The sequence below is a fragment of the Rhinoderma darwinii genome, chromosome 1, assembly GCF_050947455.1.
Source record: "Rhinoderma darwinii isolate aRhiDar2 chromosome 1, aRhiDar2.hap1, whole genome shotgun sequence".
Lineage (NCBI taxonomy): Eukaryota > Metazoa > Chordata > Amphibia > Anura > Rhinodermatidae > Rhinoderma > Rhinoderma darwinii.
The window spans coordinates 138,536,360-138,549,636 of record NC_134687.1 but is presented as its reverse complement, the minus strand read 5'-3'; the positions used below and the strand labels follow the sequence as shown (position 1 = coordinate 138,549,636).

The 13,277-nt window shown below is 39.4% G+C and overlaps 1 protein-coding gene across 1 annotated transcript in view; it reads right to left on the bottom strand.

Annotated features, from left to right (window-relative positions):
* The window catches only part of MGAT4D (MGAT4 family member D), a 153,034-nt gene that overhangs the window by 101,483 nt on the left and 38,274 nt on the right, over nt 1-13,277 (bottom strand). The gene's annotated exons all lie outside the window — the stretch shown is intronic.

Sequence of the window (13,277 nt, the reverse complement as noted above, 5' to 3'; positions counted from 1 at the left end):
CGTCCCGATCCTCGGACGTGTAATAATATATAGAAGAAGAAAATTTGCAGCACTCCAACATGAAAAAAGTGGTGGTTTATTCAATCCAAAACAACAGCAACGTTTCAATCCTACAATAGGATCTTTATCAAGCCTAGTGACACATCTACTCAGCAAGCTTATATATGGTTGAGACTCTTTTACATAATTGGCCTCATTATAAAACAATAAAGTGCAAAGTGTATGAAAGCATACATAATACATTGTGTACGGTATCATCATAAAAATAAACATGATACAGAAAATACAGAAGTGTGTATGTGACATCGTGAGTAACAGTACATAATAACAAAAACATTAAAAACAACTGATTACATCATAATCATTTATGCAGCAGTGGTGTAAAATCTATCGTCATATCGTCACTCACCAATCAGAACTTCAGATTTAACTAGTCAGTCATTGGTATATATATTCGTAAGAGTGTATTGCAGCAATCAGCTGCAGCCCTCGTGGTAATTGAAATTTGACACATCAGTGTAATCCCCCGAGGCGGAAGTGTATCATCATTCAGCAGCAGAGAGCATCGATCGCATCCATATGATGTAATGCGTGTCAATGCGTTCCACTGAACTGACCCGTATGTAACGGCATCATAGGTTGCTAAGCAACTGTTGTAACTCTGTTATGGATACCTATTGACAAGGCTATGTCAGTCAAAAAGTCAATAACTGTAAAAAATACAGGTATATTAATCAATGCTCCTCATGGTAAGTGATGGAGATATTGAGGATATCTAAAAGTAACTTTATATCGGCTTTTTAAAGACGATCCACACGTGGGTTCAAAGATCTCTGTTCACAATCAAGTATCCAGAACGATCTTGTTCCCAGAGTTATGAGACCACATAGCCACGTCTTCACGTGTCTAGGATGTCCCATTACCCTCCTACGTGTAACGGACCCATATTGTCACATCAGTGACATAATATCTCATAGAGCATAAGTCATAAAAAATATGTGAGAATCCTTCTCACTTTTCTTACAAAGACTTATAATATCTCTCTATCACTTTGAAACCTAATAGGAGACTAGAAACAATTCAACAAATAATAAACATATTTTATTGATACAATAAGACTTAATGAATTGCACACAGCCCCGTCAAATATCGTAGCACAGTAACATTGCTATTTGAAAAAAATCAATCAAAGAAGTTCCGAAGTTCTGTTGGGAGTGGTATTCCAATCTAAAAAAATACAAAACATAAAATTTTTAGTATTTATCAAACATTGACAGTAAATACGAAATATAGATATTGATGTTAATGTGTCAACGATCATCATACCGAAGAGGACATCTAAAGAACCCAAGGAAAAAGAGCATGAGGACATCATAAGGCTATTCTATCTACAACGAATTCTACATTAAGCCCACAAGGTTTTAAGGTGTTCAATAAAAATATCCATCTCAATTCTTTTTTGTGTAAAGCCAGATGGCGATCACCGCCAAATTGTGATGCAGGAACATGGTCCAGAATCATGAATGTTAGATCCCTTTCATTGTGACCATGTTCCGAAAAATGTTTAGCTACAGGTAAGTCAAGTTTCTTTTTACGTATAGAGAAACGATGATTGTTTAGACGAGTTTTAAAGGCACAGGTGGTTTCACCCACATATAGGAGGCCACAGGGACACCATAGCACATATATGACCCAGTCTGAGTCACAGGTGAAATTGTGTTTAATTTTAAACTGTTGTCCAGTCAATGGATGTCTAAAAAATTCACCTTTGCACATCAAGGCACAATTGACACATCTGTAACATGGAATATTGCCCGGTTTTAGTGGTTTAAAGATAGGTTGTGTCGTTTTCTTATGTTCTGGCATTCTGGTTTTTACCAGTCTATCTCGAAGATTTTGTGAGCGTCTATAAGACATAAGTGGACCATTATTCAATACATCTATGTGTCCAAAGCTATTACTGATTATTGGCCAATGTCTATTCATAATTCTGGAAATATCTCCACTTTTGTCATTATAAGTTGAGATAAATGGAATACGTTTCCGTTTTCCATGTACTGACGGTTTTTTAGACTGTAGCAAACTGTCCCTCGCTACATTATCAATCTTCTTTCTATGTGTCCACAGTAATGATTTAGGGTAACCTCTTTGTAGAAAGTTACCAATCATAGTGTCTAAAGATATATCAAGATCCTCCTGTCTGTCGGTGTTGCGTTTGGCCCTAATCATTTGGCTGTATGGCAAGGACCTTACCATACTTCTCGGATGACAACTATCAAATCGTAGCAAAGTGTTCCTATCGGTCTCTTTAGTGTACATTTTAGTTCTAATTGTATTGTTCACAATGGATACAGTAACATCCAAGAATTGGATATTGTCCATAGAGTGTATCATAGTAAATTGGATATCATCATCTATTGAATTAAGAAACCTGTGAAAATCAATTAATGTAGTGGCAGTGTCCGTCCAAATGAGGAAGATGTCATCTATGTCTCGCCACCACTTCAAAACATGTGAGAAGTGGTGGGATACATAGACCGACATCTCCTCAATATTGTCCATGAAAATATTGGCGTACGTGGGAGCCATATTTGACCCCATGGCCGTTCCTTTTAACTGAATGTAATAACTATCTTTAAATAAGAAATAGTTAGATGTCAAAATAAGTTCCACTAATGACATAATAAACTCACAAGTAGCATTGTCATAGTCTGCAGTCATCAATTTACGTCGTACAGCATCAAGCCCCTTGTTATGATCAATGGAGGTATAAAGAGATGTGACATCAAAGGAGACCAAAATAGACCCCTCTGGTAGTTTTATAGATTTTAATTTTTGTAGAAAATCAGTGGTGTACCTGATATAAGATTTGGAGTTAATAGCAAAATTTCTCAGCACTTTGTCCACAAAGATAGAGATATTGCTCATTAATGAACCCCGGCCAGATACAATTGGGCGACCTGGAGGGTTCATTAAATCTTTGTGGATTTTTGGCAATATATACAGGCAAGGAGTAACAGGAAATTCAATAATGAGGAATTTATATAGCATTTGATCAATTATGTCTTCCTCTAATGCTGTTTTGATAAGTGAAGTAATCCTTTTTGTAATATCCTGTCTAGGATCATTTTTTAGTACTCTATATACATTGGTATCTGCTAGTTGTCTATAACATTCTCTCATGTACATATCTGAATCCATAACCACGATTGCTCCACCTTTGTCAGCAGGTTTTATAATGAGATCGTGGTTATGGATCAACCTATCTTTAAACCACTAAAACCGGGCAATATTCCATGTTACAGATGTGTCAATTGTGCCTTGATGTGCAAAGGTGAATTTTTTAGACATCCATTGACTGGACAACAGTTTAAAATTAAACACAATTTCACCTGTGACTCAGACTGGGTCATATATGTGCTATGGTGTCCCTGTGGCCTCCTATATGTGGGTGAAACCACCTGTGCCTTTAAAACTCGTCTAAACAATCATCGTTTCTCTATACGTAAAAAGAAACTTGACTTACCTGTAGCTAAACATTTTTCGGAACATGGTCACAATGAAAGGGATCTAACATTCATGATTCTGGACCATGTTCCTGCATCACAATTTGGCGGTGATCGCCATCTGGCTTTACACAAAAAAGAATTGAGATGGATATTTTTATTGAACACCTTAAAACCTTGTGGGCTTAATGTAGAATTCGTTGTAGATAGAATAGCCTTATGATGTCCTCATGCTCTTTTTCCTTGGGTTCTTTAGATGTCCTCTTCGGTATGATGATCGTTGACACATTAACATCAATATCTATATTTCGTATTTACTGTCAATGTTTGATAAATACTAAAAATTTTATGTTTTGTATTTTTTTAGATTGGAATACCACTCCCAACAGAACTTCGGAACTTCTTTGATTGATTTTTTTCAAATAGCAATGTTACTGTGCTACGATATTTGACGGGGCTGTGTGCAATTCATTAAGTCTTATTGTATCAATAAAATATGTTTATTATTTGTTGAATTGTTTCTAGTCTCCTATTAGGTTTCAAAGTGATAGAGAGATATTATAAGTCTTTGTAAGAAAAGTGAGAAGGATTCTCACATATTTTTTATGACTTATGCTCTATGAGATATTATGTCACTGATGTGACAATATGGGTCCGTTACACGTAGGAGGGTAATGGGACATCCTAGACACGTGAAGACGTGGCTATGTGGTCTCATAACTCTGGGAACAAGATCGTTCTGGATACTTGATTGTGAACAGAGATCTTTGAACCCACGTGTGGATCGTCTTTAAAAAGCCGATATAAAGTTACTTTTAGATATCCTCAATATCTCCATCACTTACCATGAGGAGCATTGATTAATATACCTGTATTTTTTACAGTTATTGACTTTTTGACTGACATAGCCTTGTCAATAGGTATCCATAACAGAGTTACAACAGTTGCTTAGCAACCTATGATGCCGTTACATACGGGTCAGTTCAGTGGAACGCATTGACACGCATTACATCATATGGATGCGATCGATGCTCTCTGCTGCTGAATGATGATACACTTCCGCCTCGGGGGATTACACTGATGTGTCAAATTTCAATTACCACGAGGGCTGCAGCTGATTGCTGCAATACACTCTTACGAATATATATACCAATGACTGACTAGTTAAATCTGAAGTTCTGATTGGTGAGTGACGATATGACGATAGATTTTACACCACTGCTGCATAAATGATTATGATGTAATCAGTTGTTTTTAATGTTTTTGTTATTATGTACTGTTACTCACGATGTCACATACACACTTCTGTATTTTCTGTATCATGTTTATTTTTATGATGATACCGTACACAATGTATTATGTATGCTTTCATACACTTTGCACTTTATTGTTTTATAATGAGGCCAATTATGTAAAAGAGTCTCAACCATATATAAGCTTGCTGAGTAGATGTGTCACTAGGCTTGATAAAGATCCTATTGTAGGATTGAAACGTTGCTGTTGTTTTGGATTGAATAAACCACCACTTTTTTCATGTTGGAGTGCTGCAAATTTTCTTCTTCTATATATATATATATATATATATATATATATATAAAACACATGTCAAATGGTAACATGACCTGTTAAAGTAGTTTATCTCTTCGATTTGGTTGCCGAAATTATTATTATTATATTTATTTTTTAAAACCTTTGATGCCATTTCTAATGATTTCATTTGGAACGGTAAAAAAACAAAAAAACAAAAAAAAAGGCTGTCACCAGTTTATTAATTCCCTATCTCCTTACTAATCTAATAGGCTCCATGATACTGATAACTACAGTGTGATTTGTTTTAAAAAGCATTTAATATTTGCAAAGTTATGAGCCTTTTCCTAAATATGCTAATGTGACTAATAGATATATAGAAGGTAACTCTTTCTTTTCACTATGCCCCCACATGGGGAAAATGGGCCGTTTTGTGTTCCCACACAGTAATAATGACTACCTTTGAGCCCCATAATAGGAAATAGTACCCACTTTGGTTTATTTATTACGGTTAGGTCGGATTCACACGAGCGTGTTCAGTCCGTGATATACGGTCCGCAGGTCGGCCACATTTCACCTAACCCAGATCCTGCAGCGAGCGGCGCAACCGAGGCCTATTCTGGCCTGTGCCGTCAGCAGCCCGAAGCAGGTAATATCATTGTGCCGCCTGTGCCCAGGACACAAATGCTGACCTTAATCTGCACTCTGTGAATGAGGCCCTACATGTCTACTGTCCAGGTTCTTCTTGCTAATAAATATTTTACTGCTTATGTTAGCAGACAATTCATTTAAATAGATTTTAAAGAAAGCAAAAACAACTGCTAATGAAATATCGGTCTTATGAATTTTGAAAGGAACTTTGTAACGCCCATTTTTAATTGCCTTCAAATTTTCCATTATGGCAATCCCTAAACATAATGGGTTCAATGTATTCCTCTGTGGGAATAGCTTATTAGTGACCAGCATGTTTTCTGGCTAGATGCAGATAGAGCTCTAGAGACATCCAATCAGATATACTCCATTCTCTGCAAGAGTCAAAAATAAACAATAGGCCTCATAAAAACATTTTATATTACAGTGAACGTCCACCTTTGGAACCAATTTCATATACAGTGATACTGCCCCAGCAGACCATCTCATTGATAAGACACCCCCCCCCCCCTCAAAAATACAACACCACGGATTCGTCTGTTACCAATTTACAAATTACATTACAGACTATGTACAGACCAGACTAAGGACCACCCTTTTTGAACAGGTCCTTTGTACAGACCATATGCGTCACTTACATTCTCTGCACTGCTGTGCCCCATTGAAATTAAATGCAGCGTGGGGCAGCAAGGCCTAGCAGAGGACAGGAGGGAGTTGCCAAGCTTTGGATTTCTTCTCTTGAATGCAGTGCAGGGGAGCAAGTTACTGTTACTGGAGGAGGAAGATACCAAGGGGAAGGAAGACACCAAGCTCTGTGGACATCATGCTGCACATGAATAGAGCTCAGTAAACATGATAAGCCTTCCCACCCTGGTAATGTTAGCCTGCTGCTTTGTTGTATCTGGCTGGTTATGAAAAAGGGGGGACAACCAAAAATTGTTTTTTAATAAAGAACTGGGAAAATAAACTAACAAAAACCCCAATGTGGGGTCCCACCAATTTTCATAACCAGCCATATACAACAAAGCAGCAGGCTAGCATTACCACAATTCGGTACGTACTGTGTATATCTCCCCTCCTCCGGTGAGTGACCTGAATACCTAGTGGTAAATATGGGCCTGGCTGCCAGAAGGAATTTGATAGGTGATGATGTAATCATGTAGTTCACAGGAAGTCAGCCACACAGGAGAAAATGACCTCCTCTCTACACGAGGGCATGGTCTATTTTGGTTGTCATAAATGTAATAAATGTATTAAAGGGATTTTCCATATTACAGGGATTTCCCACCTTTGCATTGAGTAATGAAAAGCTATGCATCCTTATAATATATTGTGTGTTTAAAGAGGCTCTGTCACCAGATTTTGCAACCCCTATCTGCTATTGCAGCAGATAGGCGCTGCAATGTAGATTACAGGAACGTTTTTATTTTTAAAAAAGAGCATTTTTGGCCAAGTTATGACCATTTTTGTATTTATGCAAATGAGGCTTGCAAAAGTACAACTGGGCGTGTTTACAGTAAAAGTCCAACTGGGCGTGTATTATGTGCGTACATCGGGGCGTTTTTACTACTTTTACTAGCTGGGCGTTCTGATGAGAAGTATCATCCACTTCTCTTCAGAACGCCCAGCTTCTGGCAGTGCAGACACGGCGTGTTCGAGAGATCACGCTGTGACGTCACTTCCCCAGGTCCTGCATCGTGTCAGACGAGCGAGGACACATCGGCACCAGAGGCTACAGATGGGACTGCAGCAGCATCGGCGTTTGCAGGTAAGTCGATGTAGCTACTTACCTGCAAACGCTGATGCTGCTGCAGAATCAACTGTAGCCTCTGGTGCCGATGTGGCCGATACGATGCAGGACCTGTGAGTGACGTCACAGATCTGCACTGCCAGAAGCTGGGCGTTCTGAAGAGAAGTGGATGATACTTCTCATCAGAACGCCCAGCTAGTAAAAGTAGTAAAAACGCCCCGATGTACGCACATAATACACGCCCAGTTGTACTTTTACTTTTCAACACGCCCAGTTGTACTTTTGCAAGCCTCATTTGCATAAATACAAAAATGGCCATAACTTGGCCAAAAATGCTCGTTTTTTAAAAATAAAAACGTTACTGTAATCTACAGTGCAGCGCCGATCTGCTGCAATAGCAGATAGGGGTTGCAAAATCTGGTGACAGAGCCTCTTTAATTTCATCAAAGGGGTGGCCTGGTTACAGCTGTCACAAGAGCTAGCTTTACAAAGATTAATTTATACAGCTGTCATTTAACTCCATAAACTAGTCTTCTGTAAACACCTCCTAGATTCCGCCTTCCATCTGTGCGGAATCCGCCGGAAGATCGGGCAAGACGCTTCTATTTCCACGCTAGTAGAAAAAAAAAATCAGCTAATGGGAAACAGAAGCGTCCAGCTCCCATAGAAATTAATGGGAGGCAGAATTCTTGCAGCGACCTCAGACTCTCTAGTCTGCATGCATATAGCATTGTCTTGTGGGCTCGTTGTCTAGGGGTATATTATCCAGCACTGTGAGATGCTAGAGACGGTTTCTAGTATTTGTACACTCACCTCCGATTTCAATCTCCTCAGAGAGCAGAGAACAAGGACAGGTAAGCCTGTGTGCAACAACCATGAAGAGAAATCACACCAATTACAGTACTTCAAAACATATATTCTTATACATTTGTAATGAAGATAATCACATTGGTGGCAGGTGGAGTTTTATTATACATTTCATTGGTGATCTGAGGGGTTTACTAAACACTATGGGGCAGATTTACTAACACTGGCGTCTTAAACACCAGACATCGCTTTCTGATCTGCTGGAGTAAGAAGCAACAGATTTATTAAGAGGCGCACACCACCTAAATAAGTCTGATGCATCTTTCTACTGGCCGTGCACCAGCCATTCCCTTCCCCCCCATCAGACATAAAATAAAAACAGGGAATGTGCTGGCGACCAATAAACAAACTGTATGGGGACGAACGATCGCACTAATGATTGGGATAACATAAAAAAGTTCTATAAATTACACTACCGTTCAAAAGTTTAGGGTCACTTAGAAATGTCCTTATTTTTTAAAGAAAAGCACAGTTTTTTTCAATGAAGATAACACTAAATTAATCAGAAATACACTCTATACATTGTTAATGTGCTAAATAACTATTCTAGCTGCAAACGTCTGGTTTTTAATGCAATATCTACATAGGTGTATAGAGGCCCATTTCCAGCAACCATCACTCCAGTGTTCTAATGGTACATTGTGTTTGCTAACTGTGTTAGAAGGCTAATGGATGATTAGAAAACACTTGAAAACCCTTGTGCAATTATGTTAGCACCGCTGTAAACAGTTTTGCTGTTTAGAGGAGCTATAAAACTGACCTTCCTTTGAGCTAGTTGAGAATCTGGAGCATTACATTTGTGGGTTCGATTAAACTCTCAAAATGGCTAGAAAAAGAGAGCTTTCATGTGAAACGCGACAGTGTATTCTTGTTCTTAGAAATGAAGGCTATTCCATGCGAGAAATTGCCAAGAAACTGAAGATTTCCTACAACGGTGTGTACTACTCCCTTCAGAGGACAGCACACACAGGCTCTAACAAGAGTAGAAAGAGAAGTGGGAGGCCCCGCTGCACAACTGAGCAACAAGACAAGTACATAAGAGTCTCTAGTTTGAGAAAGACGCCTCACAGGTCCTCAACTGGCAGCTTCATTAAATAGTACCCGTAAAACGCCAGTGTCAACATCTACAGTGAAGAGGCGACTCCGGGATGCTGGCCTTCAGGGCAGACTGGCAAAGAAAAATCCATATCTGAGCCTGGCGAATAAAAGGAAAAGATTAATATGGGCAAAAGCACACAGACATTGGACAGAGGAAGATTGGAAAAAAGTGTTATGGACAGACGAATCGAAGTTTGAGGTGTTTGGATCACACAGAACAACATTTGTGAGACGCAGAACAACTGAAAAGATGCTGGAAGAGTGCCGGACGCCATCTGTCAAGCATGGTGGAGGTAATGTGATGGTCTGGGGTTGCTTTGGTGCTGGTAAAGTGGGAGATTTGTACAAGGTAAAAGGGATTTTGAATAAGGAAGGCTATCACTCCATTTTGCAACGCCATGCCATACCCTGTGGACAGCGCTTGATTGGAGCCAATTTCATCCTACAACAGTACAATGACCCAAAGCACACCTCCAAATTATGCAAGAACTATTTAGGGAAGAAGCAGGCAGCTGGTATTCTATCTGTAATGGAGTGGCCAGCGCAGTCACCAGATCTCAACCCCATAGAGCTGTTGTGGGAGCAGCTTGACCGTATGGTACGCAAGAAGTGCCCATCAAGCCAATCCAACTTGTGGGAGGGGCTTCTGGAAGAATGGGGTGAAATTTCTCCCGGTTACCTCAGCAAATTAACAGCTAGAATGTCAAAGGTCTGCCATGCTGTAATTGCTGCAAATAGAGTATTCTTTGACGAAAGCAAAGTTTGAAGGAGAAAATTATTATTTCAAATAAAAATCATTATTTCTAACCTTGTCAATGTCTTGACTATATTTTCTAGTCATTTTGCAACTCATTTAATAAATATAAGTGTGAGTTTTCATGGAAAACACAAAATTGTCTGGGTGACCCCAAACTTTTGAATGGTAGTGTAGGTAGCGCCGGAATCGCACTCACCCGCAGAATAAAGTTAACATGTAATTTATAAAGCATGGTGAACGCTGTATAAAAAAAAACTAAAAAAGCTGTGCCAGAATTGCGGTTTTTTGTTTACCTGGCCTCCCAAAAAATAGGATAAAAGGTGATCAAAAAGTCGCATGTACCACAAAATGTTACCAATAATAACTGCAGATCGTCCCACAACAAACCAGCCCTCATACCACTACGTCTATGAAAAATAAAATTAGTTAAGGCTCCAATAAGTCAGGAAATAAAAAAAATATGCAGTTGTGCAGGTCCGAGGGGAACATTTCTTCTGTTTCAAGAGGCGATTTATCAAGGACCTAAAATTAGGGAACCAGGAAGGGGAGAGCCCAAACATATCCGCTGGAAGAAAGGGTGCCCGTATTATACCAGGACAACACTTTCCCAGCAAAATTCACCAAACTGCAAAGGTGCGGAGTTTGGACCAAAAGGGGGATAAAAAAGGACGCCATATATCAGTGCGACTCCGGCCGTTGGAGAAAGTATTGCTTCACAGCGTAACACACATCTATGGATTATTTTATTATTTTTTTACCCCATTATTATACCTCCTGACTATGCCCCTTATATACACCGCCCGGCTTACATGTACCCCCACATTATAAATGGAAACACCAGCAATAATCAAACAAATCTACTACCAAGCAAAAACCGCTCTCCAAAAGGCAAATGGTGCTCCCTCCGCTCTGAACCCTACAGCGTGCCCAAACAGCAGTTTCCTTCCACATATATGGCATCGTCATACCCGGGAGAACCCTTTTAACAATTTTTGGGGTGTGTGTCTCCAGCGTCATAAGCTGGGCATGATATATTTGCCACGGAATGGCATATCTAGGGAAAAATATAAAATTTTTTAATTTGCACTATCCGCAGTGCAATCATTTATGGAAAAGACCTGTGGGGTGAAAATGCTCACTACACCCCTTAATGCCTTGAGGGGTGCAGTTTCCATAATGGGGTCACTTCTCAGGGGTTTCTTTTTATTATTTCACATCTGAGCCTCTGCAGTTGTGAACCAATACTTTGTAAATCGCCAAATTAGGCCTCAATTTGACATGGTACGCTTTCACTCCTGAGCCTGGTCGAATGTCCAGGCAAAAGATTAGTGCCCCATGTAGGGTGTTTCTAAAACCAAGAAAACCCAGCATAATAATTAGAGAGCTGTCTTGTTATGGTGGCAAAAAGCCAGGCACCACATATTGGCATATCTATGGAAAAAATCCCATTTTCACTCTGTAACATCGAGTGCACACTAATTTCTACAAAACACCTGCAGGGTTAAAATGCTTAGTACACCCCTAGGTAAATGCATTGAGGGGTGTAGTTTCCAAAATTGGGTCACTTCTGGGGGGTTTCCACTGTTTTGGGCCCACAGAAACCAATCCAGCAACATCTGCACTCCAAATGGCGGTCCTTCCCTTCTGAGCCCTGCCGTGTGCCCAAACAGCAGTTTATGACCACATATGGGGTATTGCCGTACTCAGGAGAAATTGCTTTACAAATGTTGGGTTCTTTTTTTCCTATTTGTTGGGAAAATGAAAAAAATTGCACTAAAGCTACGTCTTATTGAAGAAAAAGGATTGTTTTTATTTTCACTGCCCAATTCTAATAAATTCTATGAAACATCTGTGGGGTCAAAACGCTCACTACACCCCTAGATGAATTCCTCAAGAGGTGTAGTTTCCTAAATGGAGTCACTTTTTGGGCATTTTCATTGTTTTGTCCCCTCAGGGGCTTTGTAAATGTGACCTGGCCTCCGCAAACCATTCCTGCTAAATGTGATCTCCAAAAGCCAAATAGTGCTCTTTCCCTTCTAAGCCCCGCTGTGTGTTCAAACAGCCGTTTATTACCACATGTGGGGTATTGTTTTACTCGGGAGAAATTGCTTTACAAATTTTGTGGTGCTTTTTCTCCTTCAGTCTTTGTGGAAAGGAGAAAAAATTAGCTAAACCTACATTTTCTTTGAAAAAAATTTAGATTGTCATTTTCAGGGCCTACTTCCAATAATTTATGCAAAAAACCTGTGGGGTCAAAACGCTCACTATACCCCTAGATAATTTCCTCAATGGGTGTAGTTTCCAAAATGGGGTCACTTGTGGGGGGTTTCCACTGTTTTGTCCCCTCAGGGGCTTTGTAAATGGGACATGGCCTCCGCAAACCATTCCTGCTAAATTTGAGCTCCAAAAACCAAATAGCGCTCTTCCCCTTCTCAGCCACGCCGTGTCTCGAAACAGCCGTTTATTACCGCATGTGGGGTATTGTTTTACTCGGGAGAAATTGCTTTACAAATTTTGCAGTGCTTTTTCTCCTTTAGTCTTTGTGGAAATGAGAGAAAAAAAAAAAAATCGCTAAACCTACATTTTCTTTGAAAAAATGTTGATTTTAATTAATTTTCACGGCCTACTTCCAATAATTTCTGTAAAAAACCTGTGCGGTCAAAATGCTCACTATACCCCTAGATAATTTCCTTGAGGTGTGTAGTTTCCCAGATAGGGTCACTTTTGGGGGATTTTCACTTTTTTGGCACCGCAAAAAGCCCTTCAAACCTGACATGGTGCCTAAAATATATTCTAACACAAATAAGGCCCCAAAATCCACTAGATGCTTCTTTGCTTCTGAGGCAGGTGCTTCAGTCCAGTAGCACACTACAGCCACATGTGGGATATTTCCTAAAACTGTAGAAACTGGGCAACAAATATTGAGTTGCATTTCTCTGGTAAAACCTTCTGTGTTATAAAAAAAATTGTATTAAAAATTTATTTCTGCAAAAAAATATGAAATTTGTAAAGTTCACCTCTACTTTTCTTTAATTCCTGTGAAATGTGTAAAGGGTTAGGACATTTTCTAAATGCTGTTTTGAATACTTTGAGGGGTGAAGTTTTTAAAATGTGGTGACTT